A 12,148-nucleotide genomic window follows, 5' to 3' on the forward strand; every position below is an offset into this window, starting at 1 on the left:
CCCTGCCATTTGGTCTATTTTTGACTAATTTGGCTTCTTGCATCTTCTGAATGATGTCCTTCAACCTCAGCCCTTCTTCTGGGACTATATTTTTATTCTGAGCTGACAATTTGTGGCCAAGCTGATTTTGTTCTTTCACAACAGGGCTCTTTTGCTTGTACTGCAGGCAGTACTCACTGACTGGAGGGGATTATCAGCACTGGGGGAGAATCAAGTTGGAAGTGACATTTCCGTCTAGGAAAAATATGGTAGAGATTAATCCAATTTATAGTAGTACTGTTCAGTAAACATCTGAATACATTCTTTCCTAACCAAAACTTAGAAGAGTTGAATCTGGGTTTCTTTAGTCTACATTAATGTCTATAAATAAAAGGATAATTGTTAAATATATCACATTTTACAGCTGCTTTAAAACTTGCACCAAAACAAATTTTTATAGGAAAATGCAACTGGGAAGAAGTTGACTTTTTTTTTTTTTTCCTAGAAGAATGAACTATTTGATCAATAACTCTATCATCTTAATTCAAACATGCCTTGTTGGAACATAAAAGAAACAAGTTTGGTATGGTGGCTCTTATCAAGGTGGGTTTTTTTCCCCTCACTGCATTCTGTTTTCTGGCTGGAGTGGAGCATGAGGAGAACTGTGACAATGTTGAGTGGATATAGATCCCAAGGACTGAAAAACAGTAAAACCACCTGTAAGGATACATCTCCATGTGAAACAAAGCCAAAATGAACTATTTTGAATTGGAAGATTTCAAAATGAAACTTTCTACATATTTCACTGAGGGGTGGGGGTAATTTTTTTTCTTCAGTTTTCATCCTGAACATGAGACAAAAACATTGTGTTGAAATACTAGAACTGAAAGTGTTCCAGTTACTTGTTCAGCACAGCAAAGGCCAGCGTGCATGTAAACCATTTCTGAGGATATCAGAATCCTGGCCTGGCAGGTTACAGCAAGCAGAGAATTTTGTGTTTTAAACTGAGCAAACTACTATCTCTAAGGACAAGCCACCAGACATTTTAAGTTTCTGTTTCTAAATAAAAAACTAGGTATTTCTAAAATCTGTCAAAGATGTCTGGTGGCAACTTCTTTGATCTGTCCCCGATCAAACACAATTCAAGGTGTTGAATTAAGTCTAGATGGGAGGCAATGCATGGTGTTAGGGAGAAAGTGGTGGTGCAGATAAAGAGGACTAGGGTTACATGTCCAAGGTGCCTATCTTGTTTGTTCAGGTAATCACAATTATTACTCTGAGAACACTTCTCTTCATTATTCATACCATTCATATGAATATAATTCACATCTTAGTACAATTTACAATTCTCAGTTTGCTTAGGAGGAGCAGGAGGCGCCCTTTTGTTGGCCCTGCTTTTTGAAAGGCTGGTGCTTGTTGGCCTGCTGTAAAGATAAACTTCTGAGTCCTAATGCACTTCATTATACCTTAATAGCTGGATCCTGTTTTTGGCACAAGATGAGGAAGAAAATTGAAAAATGGGCTTGTAGTGACAGCAGCCACAGGGAGGAACAGAAAAATGATAGGACAGTCTGTGCTCATCAAGAGCTGTGCTTAGATGCAGCAGAGATGTTTTAAACTGGCAACAATTTCTCCTTTGATCTGCCAATGTACAGTTGAGGGAAATGTAGGAAGAGAGGCTTCAAAACTGGAGACATTTTAATGTAGTAATTTCTAAAATATTTTAAAAGTATCTGGGAGATGTGGTCAGACTCAGAAGGGTAAAGGGCTAGGAGGTAGTGGACAGCAAACAAGCACCATGTGTGGAGTAAAGGGAAGAGAGAGAAGGAACTTTCCAAGGGAGTGCAGGTGAAGAAGGGAAAGACAGTGAAATCTTTGGCTTAGCTGACAATGTCAGTGAGGAGGGTAGAAGCCAAGATTTTTAAAGGGTCTGGCTGACAAACTCCATAAAGCACTGCCACAAAACCCGGCATTGTAAAGTAGGCACACGAGTGCTTTTGCTGAAAAGGTCTTAAAATAGTTTTCTGTTGGTTAGATTTTTCTTTCTTCAGCCATTCTGTACCATCTTTAGCCATCTTCTATATATGTTGACTACATAGTGCACTGTACTTTTTCCCTTCACCATGTTCAGGCCTCCTGTCCTTGCCACTTCCTTTCACATGTCATGAGACTCCACAGAAAGAGTTTAACAATGTCAGCACACTGGCCTTTTAAAAGAGGGATGGGAGAGGTTACTACTGCCTGAAATGTGGGCTGTTCCAAGGGGCTGGTGGCTTGGCCCCACAACGTAAAGGAGTGTTATTTCTCTAAAGGACAAAAGGGATTGACTCAGGTCTGAAAGAAGTCAGCAAATAAACAAGATAAACAAAGCACAAGTATCATTTAGTTTCTTTCAATTCAGTGCCTAATACACTAATTTCACTACACAAAACACAAGCTGTTGCAATTACCCCTAGAATTAAGAAAAAGGAGAAACAGGGGCGTTTTCTTTTAGAAGTGGTTTTCATGTGAAGTTACAAAGATGAAATGCATTTCTAGCTACTGATTAGCTTTAAAACTATTCAAAAATCCACTTGAATTTTCTGTAAGATATTCTTTAACTTCATAGACAGATTTTTCTACTGTTTTCATATTTGATTACTAGAACTGCTTGGGGAAATTGAACCCTATTTCAGTACTCTGAGGTTCTGAGAAAAGACTGAAATAAAAAGGGGAACAGAGTTATGTATGTAGACTTTAGGCTGGAGGTTTTTGACACTTAGAAAGCCAGGCACAGAAAGCATTCCACTTAAGAGCAATGCAAAATCAGTGACAACTCATTTCTGAAGCACTGAAAGTTTTTTTGGGTCAAGCCAAGGATGGCCCTGCTTGTAAGATAAAGAGTAGTATCAACAAATATTTCAGGATGCTTTTCCTTCTCCATGCTGATAAGGAAAGCCTAGTACCTTTAAATCCAATTTGCAGCACAGTGGCTGGAGTTGTTAAAGAATCATAGAAGGGACCTTAAAGACTATTTAATTCCAACCCCTCTGCTGTGCAGGGACACCTTCCAGTAGACCAGGTTGCTCAACATCCCATCCAAATTGGCCTTAAACACTCCCAGGGATATGGCATTACACCACTCTCGCTGAAATGCTGCACAGCTATGGAGCTGGGACCACACACTGGCATTACTTTGAGTCATAGAATTATTACTCAGAATCTCTGAGCCCTTCTCTTTGTGTCTTAACACAGAGTAAATCTGTACTTCTAATTACTGCTTTTAAGCACCCTGGTACCACTGCAGATTGAATACCTAAATCCAAGAGGCACCTTCACCCTTTTGAAACTCCCAAGAAAAGGGTGCATATGAATTCAGGACATTATCTGTGCAAATCTGGACTGCTACATCCTGATTCCACACACATCCAACTTTGTGCTGGAAGCTGTCCTTCTCTATTGTGTGCACAGAGTCATAGAGTATCCTCAGTTGGAAGGGACTCACAGGGATCATCAAGCCCAATTCCTGGCCCTGCACAGAACCATCCTCAAGAGTTATACCATGTGCCTGACAGCATTGTCCAAACACTTCTTGAATTCTGCCAGGCTTGGTGCTGTGACCACTTCCCTGGGGAGCCTGTTCCAGCACCCAAACACTCTCTGGGTGAAGAATCTTTTTCTAATATCTAACCTAAACTGCCCCTGACACAGCTTCAGGCCATTCCCCCGGGTCCTGTCACTGGTCACCACAGAAAACACATCAGTGCCCGTCCCTCCTCTTCCCCTCACAGCGAAGCTCTAAACTGAAATGAGGTGTTCCCTCAGTCTCCTCTTCTCCAGGCTGAACAGACCAAGTGTCCTTAGCTTCCCATGGCTCTCAAGGCCCTTCACCATCACCACAGATCTTTTCTGGATGCTCTGGAACAGCTTCTTTATATTGTGGTGCCCTGAACTGCACACAATACTTCATGCACATTACCTTTTCTTTAACATTTGTATTTTTTCTGCCTTAAAAAAGACCTATCTTAAGTATGTAGCAGGCGAGCTTGTTACTTGATTTTAAAGGCTTGTCAACTGCACGACCCACCTGGTCTTCTACAGACAGCTGCTGCAGGGTATAAGGATACTGCTCTGATGAAGCCTCAGGTCATCAACACACTTATCCAGGGAAATTCTGTGATTTAAAGTCCCCAGGTATTCATACAGCCTAACAGGAGGAGCGAGGAGCAAAACCTTAGGAATTTTAAGGCACAACTATTTTACAAGTGAGTGCTTGCATTCACTGTCTTGTTTTTAAGGAAGGCCATTCTAAAGGTGTACACGGGTCCTCATATTCTGTTTCCCAGTTCAACTGGACTTTACTGTTTTCAGATGTGACAATCCATGAATCAGACTAACTAAATGTCTTGAAGTTAACTGCATGGGCAGACTTTATGCCTGAACAAACATATTCAACCCTAAATGTGGTCTTAGCCCTGTGTAAATGTCAGTAATTTCTTTCAGTCTTAAGTGATGTGATGTGATAGCTCAGGATGTAGTACTGCCTGGCTTTTCCCTGGCACTCTGCTCAGGCTGCTTAGTAAAAGGGCAGCTCTAGGTGAGGCCTCTGCTCTCCTCTGCTCTTTTTTTCCATTCCCTATTTCTGTTCTTATTATCACAAAGCACTGAAGGAACACAGTCATTCCTACGAAATTACTGTGGTAAGTGGAAACTTTGCAAATAACCTAAATGGGTGACCACAGACATTATTTAGGGAGAACCCAGGGGGCTTGGGGAGGGACAGGAAGGGAAGCTGGAATTTATTTTGTTGTTTTACAGCTAAATCCCCAAGTTTAGTGGCTGAACAGCTGAAGTGACGTGCTGAAGGAGATAGGCTCCTGACATCTCCTTTCTCCTTCCAATTGGTCTCTCACAGAGAAATGCTGGAAGGCTTAGCAGGAAGGTCTGAGGAATGAAAGTGCCCAGCTGGCATCACACTCACTGCCAGAGGTTACAGACTTGTAGTAGGAGAAGAAAACACAAATTACATCCATCTTATTTCTCCCTTCACCTTGTAGGTTATATTTCACAGCCTAGAAGAAACACACATTTTTTTAATAAAAAGAAGACTCCTCAGATATATCTGGTGCTGCTGAAATCTGTATTTTTTAACTTAAATCACTATATACTCTATAAAGAATCCAAGCAAGCAGCGCCATGCACCCTACATGTTCTACCAGCTTGAGACCCTCCTAGCAGATTCTGCAGAGGACCAAGATCATTACACAGGACATCTAAGTACTTAATGAAACTGAAATTTGTGTTGGTTTCTCTTCTAAGTTACCTGATCACAGTTACATCTGTATTACACTGAACAGGTTCAGTGCCTGTCCTCTGACTCTAAAGGCCAGTGGCACTGCCCAGCTTGTATCCATGTGGCAGTATTTTCCCTGTCTCCTAAAACAAGTCTCCATGATGTCTCCTGGGAACAGTTTCTGGCTTGTGTCTGGGCACTGACTGAGAAGTATGGGCTGCATGGACCAAAGCCATCCCAAGAAGCATGCTGTCGGCATGAACTCATCAGTCACCACTTGTGCCCTGTTTAGCTCATTATTTTTATATTGTAGTTATTAAAAAAGGGAAGTGCTTTTCAGAAGAGAACAAAGTAGTTAGGAAAACAATTCATTTGAATACAGACTTACAGGTAACTGTGGAACAGGGAAGCAGAGTATGGGGTGCTATGGGGACACAATGACCCTGTCCTTCCAAAACCATGCAGCAGTTCAAATCTGCATTTTAGGAGTTTTTAGACCATGAATTTAGGAGCAGCTGAAAAGAAAGAAAGAAAGAAAGAAAGAAAGAAAGAAGGAAAGAAAGAAAGAAAGAAAGAAAGAAAGAAAGAAAGAAAGAAAGAAAGAAAGAAAGAAAGAAAGGAAACCCAAAACAAAGTAATCATGCCTGGCAGCCTAACTCTTACTTATTCTGAACTGTAAAATAAACTCTGGAGGCAATGTTATGTTCTTAAGGAGTCACTGTCAAATTAAAAACAATAGAAAACACACTTGCATTTCAAATCTATTTGTCTCCTGGTATTGTATGTCACACAAACTTCAAAACAGATGCTATTAGTAGTATTTTATTCTTTCGCCTGGTTTGTTGGCAATCTTCAGAGCTATTTTGGTGGATCTTCCAACCAGCAACAGGAATGAGAAAACATTTTTGAAAGTGTGATTGTAAAACCACAAAATACTGACTTGGGAACTTGGTCACTTGTCCCTGAAGCTGCCCTTATTTCAAACCAAAAGGAACCCAACAGACATGCACTAAACTCTCTAGATTCCCCACCCTTACTAGTCACCATTTCCTCAGCTATACACAAACTTAAAACAGTCTGGTTTAAAACTGCCACTGCTGGATGGGTTGTGCTACTCTGTAAATAAGGAGGTTTTCCCCTTCTCTGTATCCAGAATCCTTAAGCCTATTTGCTTGTCTATTTTTTCCACAAGACAAACAGAACAAAGGAAACTTCTGGCTTTGCCAGCTCCTGCTCCCTGGTTTGCTGAAGCATATTGATCTCTGGCTGGGCAAGCCATCCTCTCACAGGGCCCAGCTGCCCTGTTCTCTCACTGCCCTCCAGCAAGAGTCTCCCCCAGCAAATCAATAGTGTATCCCAGAGCCTGCCTTTTTCCGGGGAACGCAGCCTGCCTCTCTCCACCCGTGCAGCTTAGGGGAAGGAAATGAAGGCAGCAGCAGCCGGGGCTGGATAATGCGATGGGCTGGGCTGGGTTGCCCCAGCAACAGGTAGGACTTGGAATGCCAAATCAGCTCACTGTCACTCCTCGGGCTCCAGGATGCTTCTTACAGCCTGCAGCACCCTCCCAGGTGCCTCACTTCCGTTGAAATGGAAAAACAGCCACTCTCACCACGCCTAAATGGGAAGAGAGGTATTTTTGGATAAACACAATATCTCAAAGGATATTACTATTTTAGTCGAATGCTGGTTTGGAACTGTGCCTCTTGCACAACTATGTGAAGATGCAGTCTGTAATTACATGAGATGTTCTAAGGTGTTTTTTTTCCTGTGGGATTCTAGCATCATTGGTGAGCAGAACAGCCAGTGACCACTTGGTGAGTGCCTGCTCAGTAATTTGATTTCTCTTCTGTTCTGCCTGTGTTTGTGCATCTTCCTAAGCCAAATGTTGTCCCAACTGTGTTCTGCACAGAGGATTATTTATTGGTGTTCTTCGGGGGCTCAGAGAGCACAGTCCCTCACTAACACTAATGCAGATGTTGTTAGACACCTTCAGGAGCAGAGGGGCAAGTTTTCACACCAGTGTTACTACTTGAGTGATGATGGACTCATGATGTTGTTACAGGAAAATTTCCCCCCATAGCAAAAGCAGATGAAGACATCCTCTCTTTCTTGGTTCCTGTCTCCAGCTTCCCATTGCCACTCTGGCAGCACAGTTTGCTGCCTCCATAGTAGCACTGACACAATAATTTACAAGGCTGGCCTGTAAATCATCTGCATGGCAAGCCCACAGACAGTTTCACTGGTGCATTTGTGGAGCTGGTAGCTGCCACACAGAGCCAGGAACAGCGTAAGGGCATATGTGACGTGAAGGAACTGAACTTTCATAGAAAATCTGCATTTAACTAAACCTTTTGGCTGACAGAGAACATGAACAAAGGACATGGTACTTTGGATTCTCAGTCTGAGACACCTCCAACTTTTTTTTTGCTTACTTTTTCAAAGTATTTATCTTTTTTTTGAGAAGGGACTAGAAGTCTGGTGATCTCAGCTGCAGCCATGACAATGCAAGCTGGATATCTCAGAATGGGGCACACACCTGCAGTGGCCAGCAAGCTGGAGTTTAAGCTGCTGCCCAGAGTTGTGTAAGCAGCTCTGTCATGCATGCTAAATGGCATTTAACTGTCTTGCTCCTGAGACCATCCCATCTCCATCATGCCTCCCCCACATCACTCACTGTACATGGTCCAGTTTTTGCAAAACAAGAGCAGGAGCTACCCAAATAACATCCCTCTAAGCGCCCAGCTACAATTCATCCCCAGAACACCATCCACCTCAAGCACTGAGGAACAGAGGCACCCTGTGGAAAACAACACACAATCTACCATTACAACCTGCAACATGCTGAATATATGCAGGAGGAGGATAAATTAAGAACAAGGCCTGCAGCATAATTTTTCAGATCATATTTAAAGCAAAGAGAGGACACCCATCATCAGAATTCATGTATGTCACCACAAGATCATTAGCAGGCTTGATGAATGCTGTAACTCCACAGCATGGCCTTCTGCCATTTGAGCTGGAGGATTAACCTCTGTCAGTGGCAAATTGCCATCTTTTACACAGATGAGCAGTGCAAGAGCTTGATGGTTTCTCACTGTATTTGTTGACAGCAGAGGAATAGCAAATTGTGGGCGCAGCTCCACGTTTCCAGCCCAGCTGTTCCATCAGCAGAGGACACCCCACCGCCCTCAGCTCTGCCTGCCCCTCTGCTTCCTTGTCCTGCTGTGGGCAGGATGAGCAGAGGGCAGTGCACGGCATGAAGAGGGACGGAGGCAGAGGTGTGCGCTGTGTTATGAATAAAAAGTTACCTATTTTTATTTAAGGCTACAGAGCTAAAACCGGTTGGACCAATTGCTGTCAAATTAGCTTCATTGTTAAGAGTTCTTATTTAATTGCCCGTCAATGGTTGGTGATTTAGCCATTGTCCTCCCAGTGCTTGCCCTGGAGCTACACCTGGACAGGCAGCCCAGGAGAATAGGAGTGGCCTGAGACCACATATGCAGATGAGAAATGCACTGCTCCAAAAGTTTCCCAGGAAAACCCCTAAAAACAACGAGCCAATATAGAATTAGGGGACCCTAGGTGATGTCTAAGGACGGGCGCGCAGTCCAGTACCTGCTCGGATCCTTTTTGCTTCTCACCCTGACCTCAAAGGATGTTCACTAAGGAAGGGACCCGAAGTGTTGGACCGAAAAGCAGGAATCTGCCAATCTCCCGTGAGGACGCAGTCCCCAGCTCTGCCTGCAGACCAGCGGACAGAGCTGCATCACCCTCCTCCTCCGTGCCACTCTTGGGGACAGCGGCGGCGTGGGCGCGACCCGTCGATTTCTCCCCACCTGAGCTGAATCTCTTTAATAAAGGCATTAAAAAAGGAAAAAGATCTCCTGCCCATTTATTTCACGCTGCAGTGTCCCTGCGGCCACACCGGCTGTGGTCAGTCGGCCCCCGAGGGGTAATGGGCTCGGGAGGAACTGATGAAGAGTACTCCTGCTGCCTTTGTACTTCCCAGGCACACTTTAGATTCCCCCCTTCAACCCACTGGGTATCTACCCTGCTCAGTAACCCTGTTTTTACATTCCGGCCTCCGTGCCTGCCACCCCCAGCACAGCAGGTCCCTGCACGGAGCTGCAGCCGCCACGCTCCGCTCTCGCCCCTCAGGCCCTGGAGGAGGAGACTCGCAGCCCCGTCTGCCTCCACGGGCTCCCGCCCGCCCCTTCCAGCCGCCCCTGTCCCGCCTCATCCTCTCTCCCTTTCCCTCTCACCTCCCTTTCCTCCCTCAATTCCTCCTCTTTCACCCACGGGGGAAAAACTCGCCAGCTCGGCCCGCTGCCGCTTTCCTATGTTAATTAAATTCAGTAAATATAACAAATGGTGACTAAATGCTGACTACATTTGGAGTATTCCTCCCCATCCCGGAAAAAAACCCAAAAAATAAAACCTCAAAACAAATAAAAATACCTCGGACAAAACAACAGGAAAATCCCACCAAGCAAAAAAACCCCGCAGACACGCCAGCACTGCGTGGCGCTGCTTTCTTTCAGTTTGGTTCTCTCCGCTGAGTTCTCCCGGTTCTCCCAGCCCCGGGCCGGGCACGCCGTGCCCCGGCAGCCGCCGGGCGGGATCGCGTTTCCATGGCGGCGGCGGCCGCTGAGCCGGCCCGGCGCCTCCCGCCCGCTGCTGGGCGGGAGAGGCGGCAGCGACCCGGCCCGGCCCGGCCCTGACATCCCCCGGAGGCCTCTCCGGCGAGCCGGGAGGGAAAACTTAAGAGAAACAGAGAGATTATAGGGGTAAATCTTTGTTTTTCACCCCAGAGGATTACGCGAGTCGAGGGAATGGCGTGTGAGAGGGGCTGAGCGCCTCAGTGCAGCCCTTTCCAAGCCAGCAGTTTTCCCCATCCTTGGTGGACTAGCAACAGCAGCTTGTTTTTTCCAGGGGGAGGCTGGTTTTCCCCAGGATAATTCTATGTCCCTGTGGAAAGCACACTGGTGGCTTCCCGGGGCCAGAAGTGGAAAGTGGTGGCCAGCACACCATGCCAGGGAAAGGGTCTGTGGCCTGTCCCTGTGCCGCTGGGAACGTGCGCTTCCAGGACAGCTCTTCTCCAGGTGCAGTTCAGTACTCCACTCTCAGCCGTTCAGGATTTTGCTAAAGTAACATATTCAATGGAAAACTCAGCGATCTCTCCTCCAAGGTCCCACTGCTGATCAGTGGGGGGGATGAGGTTGTAGTCAAATTGGTCTGAAACAAAAGTCATTATTCATTCAAGGGTATCTCCATTTTTCTACACATAAACAGTGTTTCAGTCACAAGAAAGAACAGACGCCACAGCAGCACAGTTATTTCTCTTCATTTTGTTCGCAATTTTGGTACTGAAATCTTCATGAAAATGGAGAGCGAAATGTTTTTACAAACACTAAGGTTATTGAAATAATTTAACTTTAAAAAATTAAAGAGCATTAAATATAACCATCAACAGTGCTTTGCTAGTGCTGTGTAACTGCATGCATTATGTCGTGTCTTATTCTAGGAAACTCAAGGAAATCCATTGCTTCCAAATGATTCACTCCTCCAACCTGGCACCCGGTTTCAAGTGAGTAGTACAGAAGAGTAACACATCCTACACATTCCCTGCAAACTTTGTTCAAAAGTCAACTTCAGGAATCTGGGATGGGCAATGCTCTGCCACAGCCAAGCTCTATACAGATATTGCCTTGTTCAGAAGCCTACTTGGCTATGTAACTGTATAAACTTGTTTGATATTTTGATTATTATATTGCTGCTAAGAACTCTCACCCAAATTAAATAGCTTCAGAGAGTTGCTTTCCAAGCACATGTGAAGATTAGAAGCCCCTTAAGGTTCCATTTATGGGCTATTAATTATTATTATTATTTATGTAATTCTCTTCTGTGCTAAGTACTTGTGACTCCCTGTGCTTAAGGAGCTTACTGGAGGGATTCCAAAGCAAGGATGTTGCAAAGGAGGAGAGGGAAGAAAAAAGCCTGCTGCTTCTTAGAGGAAAGCAGCATGTTGTGTAGGCCTCATGGAAGAAGTTGTTGTGAAGTGTATTAAAGGAGGAAAGCATAAGAAGAAGGAGCAGAAGAAGGGTTTCAGGTGTGTGCAAAGGCAGTAGAAATGAGAAGGTAAATTCACACTGGGGATTTAAAAGATGCCAGCACCCCTTTGAATCACCTTAGCTTTTTACATATAACAACCACAGATTTGAAATGAACCCTGTTCGCTCCTGAAATGCCAAATGTCAGCAAATTGAACAGGGATCTCTCCAAAATAGCTGTAGGAAATGCTAAGGAGAGAGCCACAAGTTAACCCCAAGGGGCTAAGGGGCTTAGGTTCAGATTCTTAAAGGTAATTAGGTACCTTTAAATACAAGTTAGACATCTAAATCTTTGAGGCTCAGGGTCTTACTTAACTAACTCTGGACTGGAGGAAGTCTCCTTAATGGATTCACAGGCGTGAACCCTTTCCTGGGTTTAGATCTTGTTTTGTCTTGTAGAAAGTGAACAGGGCATAGTTTTATGATGACAGCTAGGCCAGCATGGTGGGGACAAATACTCTCCAGGAAACAAGAGATAGAAATGTAGGGCAGTTAGGAAATGTATAATCACTGGTCTCTTGTGGAGGAAAAAAAAACCTACATGGCTTTTGGTCAGCAATGAGATTTTCTTAGTATAAGAAAGCCAGTATGAGTAAGGAGAAAAAGCCCTAATTTATCATGCCATGGAGCAGAATCTCAGCATTCTCACAGCCCATTTATTTTGATGGACATCACTCATTTCACAGCTATATTCCTATATTCTGGGAACACAGCAACCTTGCTTTTATTCATCTCAGGCATAAAGAGCCTTGAAATTGCAGTAACAATAATTTACACTACACACAGG

Source organism: Pyrgilauda ruficollis, unplaced genomic scaffold (genome assembly GCF_017590135.1).
Source record: "Pyrgilauda ruficollis isolate IOZ18807 unplaced genomic scaffold, ASM1759013v1 scaffold18, whole genome shotgun sequence".
Classification (NCBI taxonomy): Eukaryota; Metazoa; Chordata; class Aves; order Passeriformes; family Passeridae; genus Pyrgilauda; species Pyrgilauda ruficollis.